Here is a 21,245-nt window from a genome sequence, read left to right as displayed (position 1 = left end):
AATTAAATTAAAATTAGTGTAAAATAATTGAAATTCTTTTTATTCACTTTTCTTTATAATAGTAGTTGAAAATAATGAACCAATTTGTTCAATGCAATACATCTTATTATAAATTTCTATATAATTATAATTATAATCTATATAGGCCGTGTGCGAGTTTGAGTAAATTGAGGTAAAGTAAATTGAAATTTACTAGCGATTTTAGCACTGCACTTATGTAAATATTTATTTATTTATTTATTGCATTTATTTATTATTTTTGGTTCAAAGTTTTCAAAATTTATTTATTTATTTATTCAAAATTTTATAAAATTATTATAATGCTAACACCTAATAGACCTAATTTTTATTTAATTTACCCTACTCGAAATTCTATTTCCCTCAATTTATTATCAATTTACTCGAACTCGCACACGGCCATAACTTATTATATTATATATATTTCTTATTATAAACGAAAATTCTTTAATTGCGTACCGCATATTCTTATTTTGTTTATTTAAAATTGAGTTGTTATACAACCCTGCTTTTAATATACAAAAACCAGATTTTCTTCTTTCCAAATACATAAAGTGCTGTCAAATTTTACATATCGGTATCAATTGGTTTTTCGCTCTCGAATGAAGTGTATGGTGATGTTGTTTCGTGTCGGAAAAGAATCCTAATCAATTCTAAGTAGAAGTGTAAAAAATGCATTAAAGTTGTATGCAACAAAAAACAAAATATATAATTTGTTATAATAATATAAATGAATAAAAGTTTTATTTATTATTTTAATTTTAAAAACTAAAATGTTGTTAATTTTTATGAAGAGAAACGAAATCAAAGCAAAATAAAAATCACAGTATGTGAAGAGTAAAAAGGAAAACTACACCATTAAGAATTTATTTAACTAAAAAAAAAACAAAAGCAAGGTATGAACGGAATTACTCGCGCAAGAGCAGCAACAACTAAAAAACAACGTCGACGTTAACGTTTGTTGCTTTTACGTATTGTTGTTTTTTAAGTGTCCGCTGTGGGTAGTAAAGACAGAAAAACAAAAGAAAAAATCAAATTAAACCTTATGCACACTGTAGTTGTTTTTGGCGATTGTTGGTGTTGTATTCACACTGCAAATGCATAGTGTTGAATACATAAAGCATAAATGAAATAACAGGGCGACGACGCGTGTTCTCGCTTATACTGATGCTCTGCACAGTCAACTGTAAAGTTAAACATAGTAGCGACTCATTTAGATAACAACACTACAACAACAATAGTACACACCAGACATATAGACTATATGAATTTAAGAATTTAATGGCAATTTCTTTGAATTAAATAACTTTAAAATGTGTAGTGAATCTATATTTATATCTATATACGGTAATAAACTGTAATTTAAAGCAGAGAAAATAATAACTAATGATAATATTGCAATGAGATTTATTTATAAATAAACACAAAGCTCACATAATTTGTGGAAATTCTAAAAATAATATCGTAAACATGATGATGGAAACAAAAATAAGCGTCTGTAATAAATCAGCTAACTTAAAATTACCGCATAAATCAATGTTAAATATTTATTTGATGTTATATGGCTGATGCTCAAATTTTTTTAATATTAACATTGAAAATCCGTCCGATTTGCTGGTATGTATAATTTTAAATTTCTAAAAAACATCTATTGTATATAATATAATAAATATGTATTAAAAGTACCCCAAATGTAGTCATTTGGAAGCAACTGCATAAGATTAGGTTGGGTTGGAGAGGCGAACTTGTTCCCAAAGCCCAAATATTGCTACGTTATGATATCACTGATTAGCATTGTTCAACACAGATTAGAGGTAGACGTACAAGCACAAATTTCCTATCGGAACTCGTCCAGTCCCTAATGTTAAAGGATGATAGCTCTGTCAAGTCGGTAAGAATAGGAGCCCAAACGATTTTAAAACTTCTCTTAGCCAATAATGGACACTGACACATGAGGTGGAATATAGTATATAGTTTTTATCCACGAAGTCACAACCCCGATAAAAGTTGATTTGCTTTAAAATATTTTTTTATATATTAGAATAACTAAATATGAACCGTAAATGAAAATGTACGATATATTTCCCGCCTTTATGTGGTGATTATTTTATGTGGAATATCATGGATAACAATTCAGCGGTTAAAGAAAATATTATGTTTAAATATTTTGTTTTGTATGATGACCACTCTAAAAAATATGATTCTTAAATAGGAACGTTAGCCTTTATTATATAGAATTTGGATAACATAAATATCATGTGGATCGAATCGGCGGTTCGGGAGTCCTTTGGTTATGAATTAAAAAGAACTAAATTTATGTATATATAGATGTATAGATTTGCCCTGAGAAATTTTTTGTAAAAAGATAATACATTAATTTCAGCTTCGTTTGCGTTTTTTAGTGCTGTAAATTGGCACTTTAACTGTCGCTTTCTTTTATTGTTGTCTTTGCATTTATGAGTATAAATACTTCTTACTTTATTTGCTCTTATGCAGTGCATATGATAGATTCCTATCATATAGATTACTTAGATAGATAGATTACTTGTATCGGTTTCAGTTGTCAGTAAGTCTACTACGTTGCGGCCTTTATTGTCATGATTCGTTTAGCACTATTTTTTCTATATATTCCAAGTCTGACTCGTGTTTAAAAGCCCTGTCAATTATATTGCAGTGCTATTTGTATTATATTATTATTCATTTTCCGAGCATGCTAGCCAACAGCACTAAAAGCACAGAATAAAAATAAAAAATGTAATAATAAAAAAATTATACAAAACCTCTATATAAACATTTTCAATGTTAAAATTAGATAGATTTAAGATAAAAATTTTAAAACTTGGAATAAAAAGAATATTATTAAAATTTTTAATTATTTCTTTAGCATTTTTAATAAACTACAAAATATAATAGAAAACTAAAACTAGTTAGATAATGTACTTGAGTAAAACTGATATGTAAACAATAGTTCGCATTGTTATATATTGATAAATATATATATTAAAAAATGTGTAATTTATAATTCTTTATCTATATGAGTTTGATTATATTGTGTTTATCAGGCGAATATAATTGATGATGTATTTAACGTATAGGTCATAAGTATAAAATAGAACAATTTTATTTATTTAAAAGAGTGTACTTAAAGTTTTTGCGACTACTCTATTTGACTATTTGTATCGGAATAGAATCGTTTTTAAAGTGCAAATTTAGATACCTAAAACTAAAACGCATTAAATGTCAAAATTATTATAGTCTGAATTACTTGTTATATCATTATTACTCTACATGTCTATGCTAGAGATGTGTAAATTAGGGTGGTTCTTAGTATTATGGAGAATTTTAAATATATGATTTCTCTTTAAGCAGTGGCGTAACTACAGGGAAGCGACTGGAAGCAACGCTTTCGGGCCCCTGAATTTAGGGGGCCCCATTATGAATTTATATATTCATTGTATTTATTTTTAATAAATTCTCAAAAGTAGGACGAAACGTTTTTTTATTGGAATAACTCCATATTGCACCTGCTCCATATTGCATTTTATAAAAGATACTTAATTTTTAAATTTAATGTACATAATATGTATGTACTTCAAATAAAATGTTAAACTTATTTATAAAATAAAAAAGTTTTTCTAAGAAAAATATGTGTCTTAATCGAGAGTTTATGTGGAAGCTAACATATATCTAGATTTAAACCCATTTGAAACTAATTTTGTACGTTGTCTTATGCAAATATCAGTACAGTATATACCAAATTCCATTCGAATATCTTTATTAAAAACGGAGAAATCTCATATCTGATTGTTAAGTTTATATCGCAGCTATAAGAAATAGGCGTCAAATTTCAATCAAATGGTGAACAGCATCAGCTCCCGAAAAGTATGTGTGTAAAGTTTCATTCGGAGAGTTCAAAAGCTGAGAGAGTAGTTTTAACTGAGAAAGTATTAGGTGTATCGGTATGAAATAAGCGTTTTTTGGTGAAAATAAAACACTAATTTTTAATAGGAAAGTAAAAAACATTTTATTCAAAGTATTGGCCATTGCTTTCTACACATTTTGACCACCTTTCTGGCCATTTGTGGATACCACACCAAAAAAATTGTTCGTCTTTTAAAGCAAACTAACCAGACACCCAATTTTCGACCTCCTCGTAGGAATCAAAGTGCTGCTCAGCCAATGCGTGTCCTATCGATGAAAACAAATGGTAGTCGGAAGGAGCCAAGTCTGGTGAATACGGCGGGTGGGGTAGCAGCTCCCAGCCAAGTGTTTTGATTGCATCCTGAACCCGTTTTGTTTTGTGTGCAGGTGCATTGTCATGGAGCAGAATTACCTTGCCGTGTCTTCTGGCCCATTCTCGATCAATGCATGGTTCAAATTTAAATTTATCATTTGTTGTTCATAGCGACCAGCATTGACGGTTTAAATTTTTTCGTGTAAAGGGTATAAAAAGAATTTAGTAGGGGCCCCTTAGTTAGAATTTGCTTATAGGCCTAAAAAATGTAGTTACGCCACTGTCTTTAAGATACATCATATTTTATTTTGTTATTCCTAGAAATATAAAGTTTTAGCCCGATTTGTGACATTTGAGAGGTAGGTTTAACATTAGGAATGACTTTCGCAATACTTACATAGCGGTATATCTGGATTCATTACTGGATTCATTTATAAATGCAAAACCCTTCAATTTATTATTTAGTCCACTAAAGCGTATTTATATCTATTCAATATTTAAATATATATAGTAATTTATTCAAAGTAATTTTAGCTTGTAATTAATAACACAGTTTGAGAATGAATTTAGTTTTATATTATCGTTAAGTACGTTATCACTTAAGATATAGTTATCAATTAATTATATGTAACAGTTCGTAATATATATTATTAAGATAGTCGCCACAATCATTAAGGTGGTGATGGTTGTCAGTTGAAAATAATAACTGTAATATTCCAACAATCAAGAGTCGGAGATAATGAAGATCTAACGTTCTAACCTACCTACTCCTAATATTACGTTTGAATAAATTTGTACTCAAATCAAATGGGTATTGTTGATATCTTTGAAATATATCTATATCATTCTCCTTCGCTTTTCGATATGTGTACTCCTGTTTTAAGATTCCTGTTGCTACCTATATCATTTTTTTATTACGAAAGAAAATTCATTTAAAAGTTTGAGAGTTTTAATAGTAGTTTTTGATGGTGTTCTGATTCCTCGAAAATAAGTTTACCATTAATTGTAGCACTTTTTGATAATACGTTTCCCATTTCTCTTGAAATCAGTCGCAAATATCGTCAGTGATCGCAAATGCCGGTTACAAGGAATTTTCATTACAAGAAATTACAAATTACAAGAATTTATTTCGTTGAACAGTTGTAAATGGGTGTAAAGTTGGCCAGATTTGTTTAGTCATAGTACAAATTGTCATATTTTGCTATATAATTTAAGCGTTTTCAAGGAAAGAACAATATATCAAAATTTCAGTATTGATAATAATTGATATAGTACGAGATAGTATAGTATGTCCTTTTAAAAGAATATCGGTGACAAGTTATAGTGCTATCACTTTTGCTGAAACACACTTGCAAAGCCTGGTATTTTATGTAATACGTTATTAAGTATCCTCTTAATATCGTAAATGTTATATTGCCTGTAAGGGTAAAATGTGTTATTTTATCACTCTTATTACCGTATAGAGTTTCTAAACATTATTATCAGATTTGTGAGATTTATTTGATAGTTCATCTCTAGTGAGATATCTTAAAGATTGTTATTGTAGAGATCTGTTTGTGTAATTCCATTTGATCGGTTGCTCTTGGAACATGAAAGTTCTTAGGTATGTTTATAGTGTTCTAGGTATGATTCGTATTTTTTGATGCAGTTTATTTGATTTCTGGTTTGGCAGCGTAAAATAAAAATTAATTACTTAATTAAATAAATAAGAAAAAATATATTTATTAATTTTTTTATTTCAAAATTTTAGACAACAAAATTTTTTATTTGTGAATTTTTTGTTTTTTTTGTTTCTTCTGTTGGTTAATTTTAATTTCGTACAATAATTTTTAATTTGTTTTATTGAAAAAATTTTATTTAAATATTTTTGAACTGGCCAATGTTAAATAATACACAACTTTTTTAAATTAGTTTTAAAAAATATAAATGTTATAGGTAAATAAAATTATTATAGATTATGCACCGCGCCTTTATATGAAGGTTATGTAGTATAAATATCATGGATATCAATTTAGCGGTTTAAGAGAAAATTGTGTTTTAATACTTTTTTAGCATGGTAACTACACTAAACATTAATTGATTCTTAAATAAGAATATTATAGCCTATATTCGCGGCCTATTTATTTAGAGATTGGATAGTATAAATATCGTGCGTATCGTGATTAAGGAGTCCATAGGTTAATATTAAAAAACAACTAATATGTATGGATTTACTTTGAAAAATTTGTTTCACACTATTTGTAGTTTCGTTTTTATTTTAGTGCTATTAACTGGTACTTTGCCTTTTAACTTTTTTGTCACCGATATTTCACTTATAATTTATAACTACAGTCAAACTTCCATAGCTCGAAGTACCATTTTGCAACGAAAAGGTTCGACTTATGAAGACTTCGAGTCAGAGAAGTTTTTTATTTTTTATTTTTGAAACAAACTAGAATTTTATTTTAAGATGTTTATTTATTTATTTGAAATTAAATACAGCACAGAAGTTAAAGTGAAGTAAAAAATTCATTTTCAGTAAAAAGAGATTCCAATCAATTTCAAGCCTTATAGTGATTTTGAATGAATTTTCTACTTCATTCTTAGGAGACTGATGAACAATTTTAAAGGGGCTTCCCCTAACACCGAAATGGATTCATTCTTAAAACAAAAATGCGACTTATAAAATGCACTTTCACATATTCTAATTGGCGCATGACAATATTTTTATTCAAGAATATAGAAGTTCGATTTATGGAAGCAGAATTGTATGTAATTTGTGCTCTAAAACCCTGCTACACTCTTTCCAATTATAATAAATTCGAGTTATAGAAATTCGAGTTATGTAAGTTTGACTGTATTTTTAATCATTTTATATATACAAAATGGATCAAAAAATGTGTTGGTAAGAGTAGAACTCAACACATTTTTCGATTCTTTTTTACACATAAGAAGACAAGAACATAACCACAATAGATGAGTTTAAGTGTTGTAATAAGTTGTTGATTATTGTAAGTATGTTTATTAAAACCCCATGACTTCCTTTGCAGATCATAATCTACACTATACAAGCGAGCCACCCACTTTTTATATATTTGTCACCTTTAGGTTTCCGCTGTCCCTAAGTTTGCCTCTTAGTTTGAAACCCTCTGGCAGACATCCCAGTCGGTGTTTTTTAGTGAATCCCAGAAGGGTGGTCAAAGTTCTTGAAAGAGAAGATACTTTGGTCACCCGAGCTGAAGCCCACACACCAGGGTGACTTTTCTGTTCAGGAGATTTTTTTGCCCCGACTATAAAATAGGTATGAACAAAAAACTGCCATATTCCAAATCTTTTTGACAGAACGAAGTCTGTCGGGTCCGCTAGTCCTTAATAAAATATATTTTTATATATTTGAAAAAATTTGAAAAACTTGTGTATTATTTAACATTGATCAATTAGTTTGTTCAAAATTATGTGCAATAATTTATTTCATATTTAATTTTAATTTTTGTAGTGAGTATGTATAACCCAATAGTCGGATTTTTACGCAAAAAAAAAAAATGAACTTAAAATGCAAACTTTTTAATTATATCAATTATCATGCATAAGCCACTTATACAATAATCTTCATTGATTGTAATTTTAATACAATATATCATCATCATCCTATTTTGATTAATGATGTTTTAATGAATTTGGTTTTAAGATAAATTAACATTTAATGATAATATTTCAAATATATGAATACTTTTTTTTTAAAATACAAAATATATTAATTTTAATTTGTATTTTTTTTTTTACCAAATTTAATTTAAAATAAAAATTTTTATTTTAAAAACATTAAAAGATAAAATACTTACGTGCATAAGCACTCACTCATACAATTATACATATATAAATAAATTTAATTTATTTTAAAATGAATGCTACGTTTATTTTTTTGGTGAAGAACTTCTGCATTCATTCGTTCTCCTGTTGTGTAGGACGATATACATATGTATAATATATGAAGAGGCATAATAAATATACATACGTATAATATGTATAGGCAGACAGAAATGCATGCCGTGCGACATACAAAATTTTGAAGAGTGTAAAGCGGCTATAAACGAACTTTATTCGTACTTCGCTGTTGCTCGTTGACGAAAAGTGAGAAAATCCAACAACAACATTAATAGTCTCAGCAAGAACAATTGATTTTTTTTTGGTTGGAACTGTTGAAGGTGTGAAGAAAATACAAAAACGAAGAAGTAAAAAAAATTTTACAAAAGCAAAAGACAAAAAGAAAATATATCTAAAAAACACTTTTTTTTTGTATATCAAATGAAACGAATCCAGAAACTGGATTCATGGTTTGAACTTATGTTATGTATTGTTGTGTAGTACAACAAACGAAAGAACGTAGCTAGCTAGCTGGCCATAAGATCATTTTTCGTTGGGACTTATACATTATTGAAGTTCTCTATTGTTATTGCTGTTTTTGTTTTTGTTGTTGTTATTATTATTTATTTGGTATGTGTTTTTGTGCTGCTGCAGCTGTGAAAGAAGAAATACACATATAGCAAATGATCATGGAGCTCAGCGCAATAGCACAAACAGCACAAAGAGCACAACAGCGCGCATTTGATTTTATCCGTACCGTACGTGCATCTTCGAGTGAAACTAATTCGGAATTTGAATAGTCGTCGTCGTCGTCGTCTTCATCAGTTATGGTCATAAGAGGAACAAATCTTTAAATTGCTGGAATTGTATTTTTATACTTGGTTTAAATTGTCCATACAAAATGTACAGATGTATAAAATAAATTTGTTTTTATATACATATGTACTGTACCGTACGTACGTAAGTCGTTAAAGCCCTTTTGTTTCGTTTCGACTGTTGTTGATAATGTTGTTGTTGTTGTGCTTGCTTGTTGTTGTTATTGTAGTTGTTATTGCAGTTGTTGTGGCTGATTTTTTGTTAAGATATTCTTAACCATTTAAATGTTCGGAGCTTCGTTATTTCGATCGCTGCTTTTCTTCTCTTACCTTTTGAAGTCAAGGTTTAAAATTCTTATTTATTGCCTGGTTTTTTGTTATTGTTTTATTTTATACACATATGTACGTACATTGTATTTTTTTTTTATACATTTTTTTTTTATTTTTTGTGCATTTACCAGTTAAAGCATCACTTCAAGGTGTGAAGAAAAGAATTTTTCAATGCAATATCTTGATGCTTCTTTTTGATTTGAAGTCTGAATTGGTTTCACTTGAAGAAGGTGAAGAATATAATTGGATACCCTCAAAGTCTTCTGTAAGTTTTCTGATCGTATGTACATTGTTGTTATTGCTGTTGTTGTATTTTCAGCTCCTTTTTAAGAGGATCACTGCCAAAATAAAAAATTTATGTTATTACTTTAGACAGTTTCTTGAGAACTTTAGCAATCGTTATAAGTGTGAATCTTAAAATCTTAAGTCTAACGAGACTTTCTAAAAATATTCTTTAGATGAAGTTAATTTTGAAAAGTTTAACTTTAACATATGAACATCAAAAGATACATTTCTTTAATAATATTGAAAACTATTTTAAATAAATATTTTGTAAGTGATTGAAATAAATTGATGCTCTATAAAATCAACTATATAAATAAAGAATATTTAAAAAGATAAAAAATAACAAGATAAAATAAATCTACTAACCCGTAAACCTCCTAATAAAACATATATACGTATTAGCTGTTGTTATAAGTGTGAATAAATTTTTTATGCACCGTCTAACCGACTGTGATCGGTTTAATGTGCCCGACTTTCTAATATATTAATATGTAGTATACGATTTAAAACACCATCTTTTTAGACAGACTTATTCCAGCGTAGTTTATAGTAAATTTAAACGACCTACAAAACTTACTATTCACAACGTCGGTATTTGTCATTTGTCGATGTCAATGCGTTGGAAATGTCGATGCTGTAAAAATCGAAGTAATAACGAATTACATGTCGTGGACTTATAAAGACACAAAGAATATTCCGTATAAACATTTTAGTGCTAAAGGGTTTCGACCCGGAGCTAGAAATTTACTTGTGTAAAAACATAGTTTTTGGATTGATATGAAGGGTGGGGTGTATGGTCTTAAGAAAGTGAATACAAGTGGTTAAGTATATGATGGTTTACAAAATTCTGTTGAACTAAATGACGTTTTATTGTGTATAGACCAACTTGAGACTGTTATTATTTAATGCGAAAATGATCCAAACATTTCATTGGCGGTGAGAGTATATTTGAAATAATTTTTAATTTCAATACAATAAAAAAATGTGTCTTTTTGAACAGTCACAATGTATTAATAATGTGTATACGTATGTATAAACATAGAGTTTTTGGATTGATATGGAGAATGTGTGGTGTTGGGTGACTGAACATCTCTGGTTAAGTTTATGATGGGAGTGTAAAATGATGTTTAACCAAATGACCATATTTTGTGTAGAGCAACTTAAAGTATATTTATTATTTCATGGAAAAATCATCCTTAGCTATGAAGCGCAGTGAAAACATGTTCAAACTTTTTTTTCAGTAGACTATGTATTTTAGTAGCACTGATGCTATGGTTTAAGGGCACTAACCACAAATTTTTTGAAGAAAGGTGATATTTTATCCTTTTTTTTTCTTATAAGGGTAAACTTTTAATTGGTTTTTGTTCTCACTGCGTGATTGAGTTCGACATGTTTTCGTCTGTGGTTCAGATAATTCAAATCAGTTCAGACAGTTTTAACTTTCAAAACAACTTTAACAGATATACTTTTGTTTCTTTCCATCATGGCGGTTTGTAACACTAAAAGTTCCTTGGTATATTCCTTAACATTGAGCTCTTTGAACACTTTAACAAACACCATTTGTGGTATACCGCTCAAGTATTACGCTATCGTACGTTTAGGATCCATTGCGGACAATATTTATACCAAAAATTTGAGACGTAAATAGTTCTGGTCGCTTGTAATCTATAAAGGCACCTATCATTAGGCAAAATATAAAACCAATGTTATATGCCAAGTTCAAAAGTTATTATTTTTGAAGTTCTTGTTTAATTGGGTTCGTTTTTTTATATACGAGTATGCGAATAGCCGAATACGAGTAGCCGAATTACTATGATCACCTAATAAATTTCATTTAAAAAAATTTATATAATTATTATTAATATTCTAAAAAATTGAAATCTTAGTTAAATAAAATAATAAATATATATTAATGTAAATTTATGTACTTTCCATTTTAACCGGATATTGTTAAAGTTTTAAGACAATAAGTTTTCAGAATTACATTCATCTAATGTAATTCATACAGATGTGCACATATGTGTATAGTATCTGTGTGCATTTGTACGTGATTATTAACTAGTTTTAAAGATTTTTCATTTGTGTTTAACACAATCTAAGGTGACTGTTGATGGGTGCTTGCTGGTGCTGTTGCTGTAACAAATAAACGGAGGTAGCCAGAACTCTGCCGTTTCAAATGTAATAATAATTAAAAATGTAATTTTCCATTCCATTCTCTATCGCTTTGTTCTGTGGAAATAAGTCAGCTTGGTGTTTTTTTCCGACTAATATCAGTTTGCAATTTACCAATGCACATACATATATTATTCTTTATGAACACAACACGTACTTTAATAGTTATGGCAAACCTTGTTGGAGTATTTTCAGTTGCTTTTCTAATCTTTTTTAGAACTTTGAACCCTGAAAGGCCCTTGTAATAAATAGTACTTAGGCTATAGCAACATATGTAAAAACCCAAACAATGCAAATCACATATGTGAGGGGCGAGCACATAAGCACTCTTAATTGATGTAATTGCAAAACGTATGGAAGGAAACTAAAAAAAGTTAAACTACTTGCGAAATTGCATTATGTATGATTATAACTAATTACAAGGTAGTAAAAAACAGTAAAAAATAGATACAAGTAATATTATTTTAGAGAAAATATGGTAAAAACTTATAAACATTTTATTATTGCAATAAATAATTGACCATATTCCATAAAATTTTAAGATAGGTGTTCAAATTGAAACATGCTATGAAAGTTTAATTTGAGATAATTAATATCTTATAGTTAATAAGACTATATTAAAATTGATATATAGCTTATGTGAGTATATCAAACCACTTAAAATATTGAGGAAAAGAAAAATTAAACGTAGTCATATAGATTATTAAGCACTTAAAATTAGATAAAAATGATTAGTATGGTTAGGTTATCACGGTGATCATAGCGTTCTGGTTAACCATTGTGTTGTTGAATTTAAGGTTTTGCATTTGGCGGTATAATTTGGAAAATTAAAAATTTTAACTATATTGTATAAAGACTTTTGCAATACAGTTCTCTATTCGATGCTAGTGATTTGTATTAATGACAATCTGCTGAAATCTTCTTAGCTGTTACAACTTGCTTCCGGACTTAATTTAAATTGAGCAGATAACTTCTCGTTCTCCATTCCCGATCTAAATATCGTAATTTTTTTGAATAGCCAAGCTGCTATTATATCCCTGATTGTCGAAACAGCTATATTTTTAACAATTGGAGAATGCTGGGCTTTTCAGAACGAGCTAGCTAGAAATGTAAGTGTCCAGCTTACATGGTCGGCCAGTTGCTGCTTAATTGCAACATGCCCAACTGACATTTAGTTTTTAGATATTAGTATACCATTTACAACGGCCAAGTTAGTAATCATGCAAATATTAATTTTGACATTGATCTAAGCATAGCTAATTAAATTTGACTAGATGAACTTTGGCAGTTGACCTGGTCTAAACTGGATAAGAAACGTACTAGTCAGCTATTTCAACTAAGGCGTAATCTGTATTAGTGCTGAGTACTAAAAAGACATATTATAAGAATGGGTCTATAGTGTAATGAATTTTGTTAGAGTTATGGTGAGTGAGGAGAAAATTATAACCGACCTAACATAGCTGTCATCTTACAAAATAAGGGACTTGGCCAAGTTTATAGACTTGTCAGATTGGTACTCTTACATTGAGTTGGTAATGAACAGTTGGTATTCTATTGGGTGGTTGTGAATTGGTGCAATCATTTTCTGAATCTAAATCTACCGGAATGAAAACAATGTGGGCTTGGCAATACGTAACTCCCTTCATTTGTTAGAATATTTATGCTCCATTTTAGGTTAGAATTTCTTGGCTGATAAAACTCATATGATATTGTGTTTTGTATTCTGCAACTTTATTTTTCTGATTTTATTAATTAACATATATACTAAAAAATATTCACCAATTAAACGTAATATGAATAAGCAAAAATTTCTTAATAAATAAAATTAAAAACTCAAATATACAATACATTTTTTTCTTTCTTAATTATTGTGAAAACCACAGACACTCTGTCGTTGCTATCCATTTTTAATTAAAGATTTAATTATTTTAATCACCCATAAATAAATTCTTAATGTAACAAATATTACAGTCAATTTCATTTAAATCTTTTTATAACATTTTTCCTTTTTCTGTTTTACACTCACTTCTTATTGGTTTTTTTGTTTTTTTTGTTTTTTATATTTGCAAATGCAAATATGAGCGGATGTCAACAACGAGCCCATTGATAGTAATATTATTATTATTATTGTTGTAGTTGTCGTTGTTGTTGCTGTTTATATTTTGCTTATGTTATTATTGTTGGTGGTGTTCTGTTTATTATTTTTTATTTTGAAAAGTAGTTTTAGTTGTTGTTCTATTCGTTCGGTTTATTTGCTTATCGTATAATGTTGTTGTAATCGCCACTACACACGATTCCTAATTAGTCGTGGTAGACAACATAGCACCAATGTGGGGTAAAGTCAGAGGCAGACAGCGAGGCTCGCATGCCGCTAAAAGAAAAAAATAATAATAAAAACAAAACTAACTTGAAAATGAACCAACAACAAATTATATACATTTCGATCGTTTAGTCGTTATTCGTTTAGTATGTACCTGAATTTGTTCTTCTTTTATTTGTATAGTTTAGTTCATTTCCATTCACATTTTCTTTCTTATTTAAGTTCGTCGTGTTTGTAGGTTTTGTCGTTTTTTTTTATTTTTTGTATTTTTTGTATTTTTCTATTAATTATTGCTATTGCTTGCCGTTGTCGTTTCTCTCTACAAATTTGGTCAATTTGACGTAATAGCTGGCAACGTATCTGTTGATTTGAGTTACCCGCATGCTTCTTCACCTAAATTTCTCTACAGTGCTATTGTTGTGTAGTGCTTTTCACTGTTCATTTTTTTTTTGCCGTTGTTTTCATTTCGCTGAACTGTGGGCGACAACAAAAATCATAACAAATCAAATAAAAAAAAGCCAAATTAAATGAAATAAAATAAAAACAAAATACAAAATAAAAAAACTTTATCTAAAATACAAAAACCTAGAAAATATAGATAGAAAAAACTTACGTAAATAAAACTACGTTGTATCAAAAAATGGAAAATTTCTATTGAAAGACACAAATTAAATTAAAACGAATTAAAAAAAAATATTTAGATAAATGTTTAGCTATGTATAAAACGATTTTTAATAAGGACAGACAAATATTGTCAATTCTAAAATATTTATTAAATATAAAAAATTTGTAAATTTGTGTAATTGTGTTTATAATATTTATTAATATTATAATATTTATTAATACTATACTATCGATAAACTCAACAGAATTCAGAGAATGGCATGTTTTGGTATCACAGGAGCTTTTAGGACGCCCTAAACGTGATGCTACCCGGTTTTGGCGTCCAAAAAATATACGTTTTTAGGAATATACTTCTTTGATAGTTTATCAGACTACTCATCGGTGAAGACGAAAGATCTATTAAATTATCTAAATTCGGCGGGATGGATTTACTCTCTACTCTTCTATACTAGGGTTCTTGCTAGGAATGTGGTAGCAAAACGCCAAAAAATCGCTAATTGAGGTACATGAAAATTATCTAATGGCCTGTCACTGCAACCAACCAACTAACCACCGAAATATTTATTAATATTTAATAATCTCTCTTTATAAAAGAAAATTATAAAAGTTGAAACTAAAGATAATTATGTTTTAATGAAACAATCCTAGATTAAAGAAGATATCTCGTAAATAGGAGTATAGAACTTTTGTCTTCACATTTTTTATATGTGATTGTACACATTTTCTCAGATATCAACATCGCCCTGGTCCAAAGAAAGAAATAAGAAACGTACCAGTTAGCTGCTTCAACCAAGGCGTAAGCTACTCAGCACTATGGCTTCAGTGCTGACGAGTCATTGCATAGTACCACGACCTACTACGAGACTGGGTCAACCCTATAATTATTTTTGTCGTGCTTGTGGTATTGCGTATGAAAAGAAAACTGTACTCCATTTCATGAGTCAGTTATTATCACTGGCTATCAGAAGATTTAAAATATAGGCCTCTTTTCTTACCGATCTCATAGAGTCGTGATCCTGCAAAATTAGGGACTTGTCCAAGTTTGTAGATTTCTCAGGTTGGTTTACTAACATTTGAATGCGGTATTCATGCTTTTCGGCGTTATCGATACGCTAGCACAATGAGCAATTATTTGAGCTCAAGTGAGTTTTGGGCACAAAAAGGTCATCACTCCAACCTAGCCTAACTTATATACATTTAGATTTTTTTTTTGGCTTAGATTTTATTAGATACTACTCTTATCAAATTAAAAAGTTCGCGAAGTTCAGGATCTCAACTTTATAGCATTGAAAATTTATGTCTTTAATATTTAAATAATTCTTTGAGCATTAGTTTGATATATATAGATATTACGCAGTAGTCATCTTAATCTTAATATTTAGTTTGCATACACTAACGTTAGTTACCTATATATATTTCTTAACAGGATTTAGATTTAGGAAACTTGATGTCTAGTTATAGATATAGTATAGATCAGAACTGTTCAAAGCATGGCCCACGGTCCTAATGCGGCACGGGACATGTTTCTAATCTACCACAATTTCACAATTTTGTTTTGATATATTTTGGTATAATTATATTATTTTATTTGTAATAGTATTCCAGAACACTGAATTCAAATGAATAATTAATAAAACTAAATTTAATATCTGCACAGTGACTTGCATTAGCCCGCGATCGTATCTGGTCTGGACAGCCGTGGTATAGATTATGCTGCTTGTTATTCTGTTTATACTGTGTTTCAATTTTTGTAATATTATATGTATAATTAATTTAGTGTACTATTCAATTTTTAATTAGAGTTAACAATATGAGATAAGTATTCAGATTATGAACTTGTTTTTGTTTTCTTAAGAATAGAAATAATTTCTGTTTATCACCTCTGAACAATATACGATTAATAGGAATTGTCGAGGTTCTATGCTCCACTGGGAGTTACGAGAAGAAGACGAAAGATACTATTTTTAATGAATTATTGAATTTTTACTTGAGTTAAGAAAGTGCATTTGGTGATCAATTAGTGTACCTTTTATTTTGGTCTTATAAAAATAGAAATTATTTAATTTGAAATTTTGAACTACATTTATGACAAATGCACGATTAATAGAAATTATCTAGGTCCTATGCGCTACTAGAAGTTATCATGTATATATTGTATCTATAAATTAATGAACATTATCGGTTGTTTATTTTTTCCGTATATAGACAAGTAATTCTGCGAAAGGCAAGCTATAGAGTTTGGTTATAAAAATCTTTTCTCAGAAATAGAAGTGTCAATTCTTTAGTTTAATTGCAAATGTTTCTATAACTGTGACAGTTCTTTATTCAAAGATAGTCATATATCCATATATCACAAATGTAAAAAATTCATCATTTGCTCATTTATAGTGTTACGTTTAAATGTAACGTAAGTAGAAAATGGCTTTGAATAGGAGCACTTAGACTATCTACGGATGATGTTGTGCACAATATAGCGTTTTTACACGTCTTTTCAATATTTGTGTCATTATATGGACACAACAACTACAACAACAACAAACACTTTAGTGTTGTGTTTTTCTTCTGATTTTATAGATACATAGATACATGTGTGAGAATTCATTGAATTTATGCTGGTTTCGTGAATGTTGGCACATTTGCGATACCAAATCTAGTCTGCAAACAAGATGTAGATCTTGTACGTAGAAGCGATGCTGCACTGATGTTGTCGGGTGTGTGTTAGAAATAAAATAGATTTCCGCTTAAATTATATAAAATGTTCAAAAGACCAAACCTTAGAATTTTTTTTATCTGTTTCTGCTATTTTTTAAGTTCATTTCCCATGTGCACAAATTGTGCCAATTTGTGTTGTGGTTTTAGACGGATTTGTTTTTATATTTCATTTTTTTTTCTTTAAATAATCCTACAGATACATATATGTATTGTGTGTGTTATATGTGGATACAGTATAGATACTATGTGTAAGCATAGTAACATTAACATATTTGTTCGTCGTACCTATATAAATATAAATAGGTTTGTATAGTTTAAGTTGATATTTAGAAAACGTAGACAAATGGACGGACAAACATGTACAACAACACTAAATAGATAGTTAGAGTTGCTTTAGTTTCGTTTTTTTTTTTATATTTTTATATTTTTGTATCTTACATCTCTTGCCACTTCTACTTTAAGGCATGTAGGCATGTGAGCGGGCATGTTTCCGTAAAAGCATTCATCGCTCTTACTTGCTTAAAAAGGCGAAAAATACCTTAGATTTTAAGCTGTTTACGCGCTGGTTACGTTGTAGATACAGCTGTTGTTGTTGTTATTGTTGGTATTATAATTATTGTTGTTGTTGTTGTTGTTGTTGTTGTTGCTGTCGTTGCTGCTGTTGGTATTATGGTATCATTGGTATCGTTATTCTAGCTAAATTTGGTTGTCGGTATTTTAGTTGGCTTAGTTGATAAATACCATTTTTAGTAGATTTAATTGCGGGCATTTCTAGCCATAAAAATATATATATTTTTTTCATAGTATTTTTATTATTTATGGTATATGTATTTGTTCGTTTGTTTTTTTTTTTTATTTGATTTCATATCTTTTAATATTTTCTGCCTTAATGGCATGCCTTTGTCTAATAATTTTGCCATACAAAAGTCAAATAATTTTTATTTCTCTGCGTTGTTTTTAGATTTCTGTCTATATTTTACATTTAATTTATTTCTATTATTTTCTTTTTATTCGTGCCTTACGATTTTAATTACCCAGCAATTCAAGTGCATTGATCTTAATAAATTACGTTCTATATCACTGCTAAATTTACTTTTAATTCTGCATACATCATTTTAAATTTGCAAAAAAAAAGAGAAAAATACAAATAAAAATGTCTTTTGTTTTGTATTGGTCCAATGCGATCCGATCCGTTCTTATAATTTAATCCAATTTAATGCAATATCTTCACTTTTCCATTTTGCAAATAACAAAATTTTGCACTAATTTGCAATCAACCGTTGCGGTCTTTTAGAATAATTATATAAAGCGATAAAAACATCCGCCTTGAAAATGTAATTTTAAACAATAAATTAAAACGTTTTTGCATCTCATAAAGTTGATAAGATTCATAATGTAGAGTAGTACACATGGGCCAGATCAATTGATTTTCTAAATAACAAGTCGAGTTGGACAGAGTCGTAGGAGAGAGATATCCATAGTATGATTGATATAAAAATTAATTAATTATTAAGTTAAACTTAATAATTAGGTAATTGTTTAAATTAGAAAGCTGTGACGTACCTAGAATTGTGTTAAGAAGGGAATATTAGAAAGTATACTTCAGTCCAAATTCAAATCGACAGTCTACTGAATGGACAGCAGGGTAGCGGGCAGTGTACCTTGACCAAAATGTTCAAAAATCCATTTAAAAAAACCATTTACTTAATGTAATTACCTGTTGCGAAGATTCAATGCCGATAACCACCCCTTTGGAGCTTCAAGGATTTCCGCTAGTGCTAATTGAAGCTATATATTTGTATATCGTTTCTTGCTTCGTGAGAGGCGAGGCATTTGCTGATCTTTTAGTCACAGCATCTGGTTGGGAAATGTTATACCACATCGAATAAAAGTAAATGAATACGCTCAATTTACATGTGTATTTCTGAGTTTTAACCACAGCTATCACGATAGTCCCTTTACGGAACCAACGTTTGTGGGCCCAAACTCACTTACGACTAATACTCTAAACAGTGTGGGGATGGTGAGCTTAATCAGACAGAACAAAGAGACAACATATAAATTAGGAGCAACTCATCGTTCATACTCTTATATTCCATCATATTCATTCACACTCATTACAACAATTGAGCTATCAGTGTCCGACGACGGTAAAAACAGCTGACGCGTATTCGTCCATTTTCGCTTAACTTGATGACGCATGAAACAGTAATAATAATTTCCACATCATGTGTCTGTAATATAATCTGTAATATATTCATATTCATACTTAAGTCGCGAAGCTGATCGTACAGGGGACATTCACAGAGAAAATGAATTCAGTTCTCTGTATAATCAGCAAGAGCCCTTCGTTTCAAAATCGTATTAGAACCCACGTCCCGTAAGAAAATAGCCAAGATTCAAGCCGAAACTAAAAACTCGGATGCATTCCATATAGCCTGCCTTTGTGTCATCATGTGCTTATCCACTAAGGAGCGACACTTATTCATATTTAAGGTTAATGTGCATCAGATACCGAGTCTTTACTTCAGAGCGGAATCGGCAGTCACCTCAGTAGACGGCAATAAACAACAAATAAAACGTAACAGCTTGTATGTTTTTGGTGTCCGTATTATTAGATGTAGGTGAAATTTTGTTCATTGATTACATAGAAAAAGGTTAGACCATTTATAGCGATCGCTATATGGCCCAACCTTTTGCGTTTAAAGGAGGAAATCGCGAAACAGCGGTGTAGAAAATTGTTCTTTACTAAGACAATGCGACGTGTCACAATACGACGTGTTGGATACCATGTTCAAATAACTCTAAATTATGGTTCAAATTGCTTTAACACCTATCGTATTCCCCAGATTTGGCCTCCAGAGACTACTTGTTTGTAGACCTCAAAAAAAATGCTTCAGCGATAAAGATTTGGCTCTAATAAAAAAAATCATTATCGAAACTGAGGCATTTTCAAGGGCAAAGTTAAATCAATCGAAAAAGGCATAGAGTTGTTAGAGCAGCGCAGGAATGATTGCATTGATCTTACGAATAGTCGAATTTTGTCAAAAAGACTTTCTACAAGTCGAAATGTTAAAGAATTGCTGGAATGATTGCACTGATATTGAAAAAGATTATGTTGATAAATAAAGTCGAATTTTACCTAAAAGTATTTCTACAATAGAGGTATTGAAGTGTTAAAGAAGTACTGGAATGATTATATTGATCTCGAAGGAGGTTACGTTAATTAATAAAGTCGAATTTTGTCTAAAAGTCTTTCTATAAGAGATGTATCGAAATGTTTAAGAAGTGCTGAAATGATTGTGTTGATCTTGGCGATGACTACATTGATGAATAATGTCGAATTTTGCCAAAAAACTTCTGCAAGAGAAGTATCAAAATGTTAAAGAAACACTGAAATGATTAGTTTATTCTTTAGGGAGACTATTTTAATGAATAAAGTTGAACTTTGTTTAAAAGTTTTTGTTTATATTTTATTCTACGCACTTATTAGCTAATAAGTATGTATATAGATATACAATAACTCTATATTCTCTATAAAATCTGTAAAAATTTAAAAAAGCAAAACTTTGATTATATTTTACTTGATTTACAGATTATTCATATATACCATATAATGTATGTGTATACTTCACATGAATGTAATTTTTAATTAAATTTTTAAATAAAACATTTATTTTTAATATTATACAATATCATTAACCACTTCTCAATATTTATTTATTTTTGCAGTGTATAAACAACGACGGTGCTATTATCATCATCGGAAAGAAATATTGAATTTATATTTCTAATAAATTTGCATTAAATGTGACGAAATTGAAAATAAGAATCTACTACATTTAAAATGTAATAATCACGATTTTTTTATAATTAAAAAAAAAAAATAAAA

General features: G+C 29.3%; 1 long non-coding RNA gene across 1 annotated transcript; it reads left to right on the top strand.

The window, feature by feature from the left end:
• The first annotated feature begins 613 nt into the window (after positions 1 to 613).
• Positions 614 to 21,166, top strand: LOC119678572. Its single transcript, XR_005252345.1, has 3 exons — positions 614 to 703; positions 813 to 1,635; positions 21,086 to 21,166. It is a non-coding gene; the product is annotated as an uncharacterized LOC119678572 (long non-coding RNA).
• The last annotated feature ends 79 nt before the right edge of the window (positions 21,167 to 21,245 follow it).

This window comes from Teleopsis dalmanni, chromosome 2, assembly GCF_002237135.1.
Source record: "Teleopsis dalmanni isolate 2A chromosome 2, ASM223713v2, whole genome shotgun sequence".
NCBI lineage: Eukaryota > Metazoa > Arthropoda > Insecta > Diptera > Diopsidae > Teleopsis > Teleopsis dalmanni.
The sequence above is the reverse complement of the archived record's forward strand: the minus strand, read 5'-3'. Positions and strand labels throughout refer to the sequence as shown.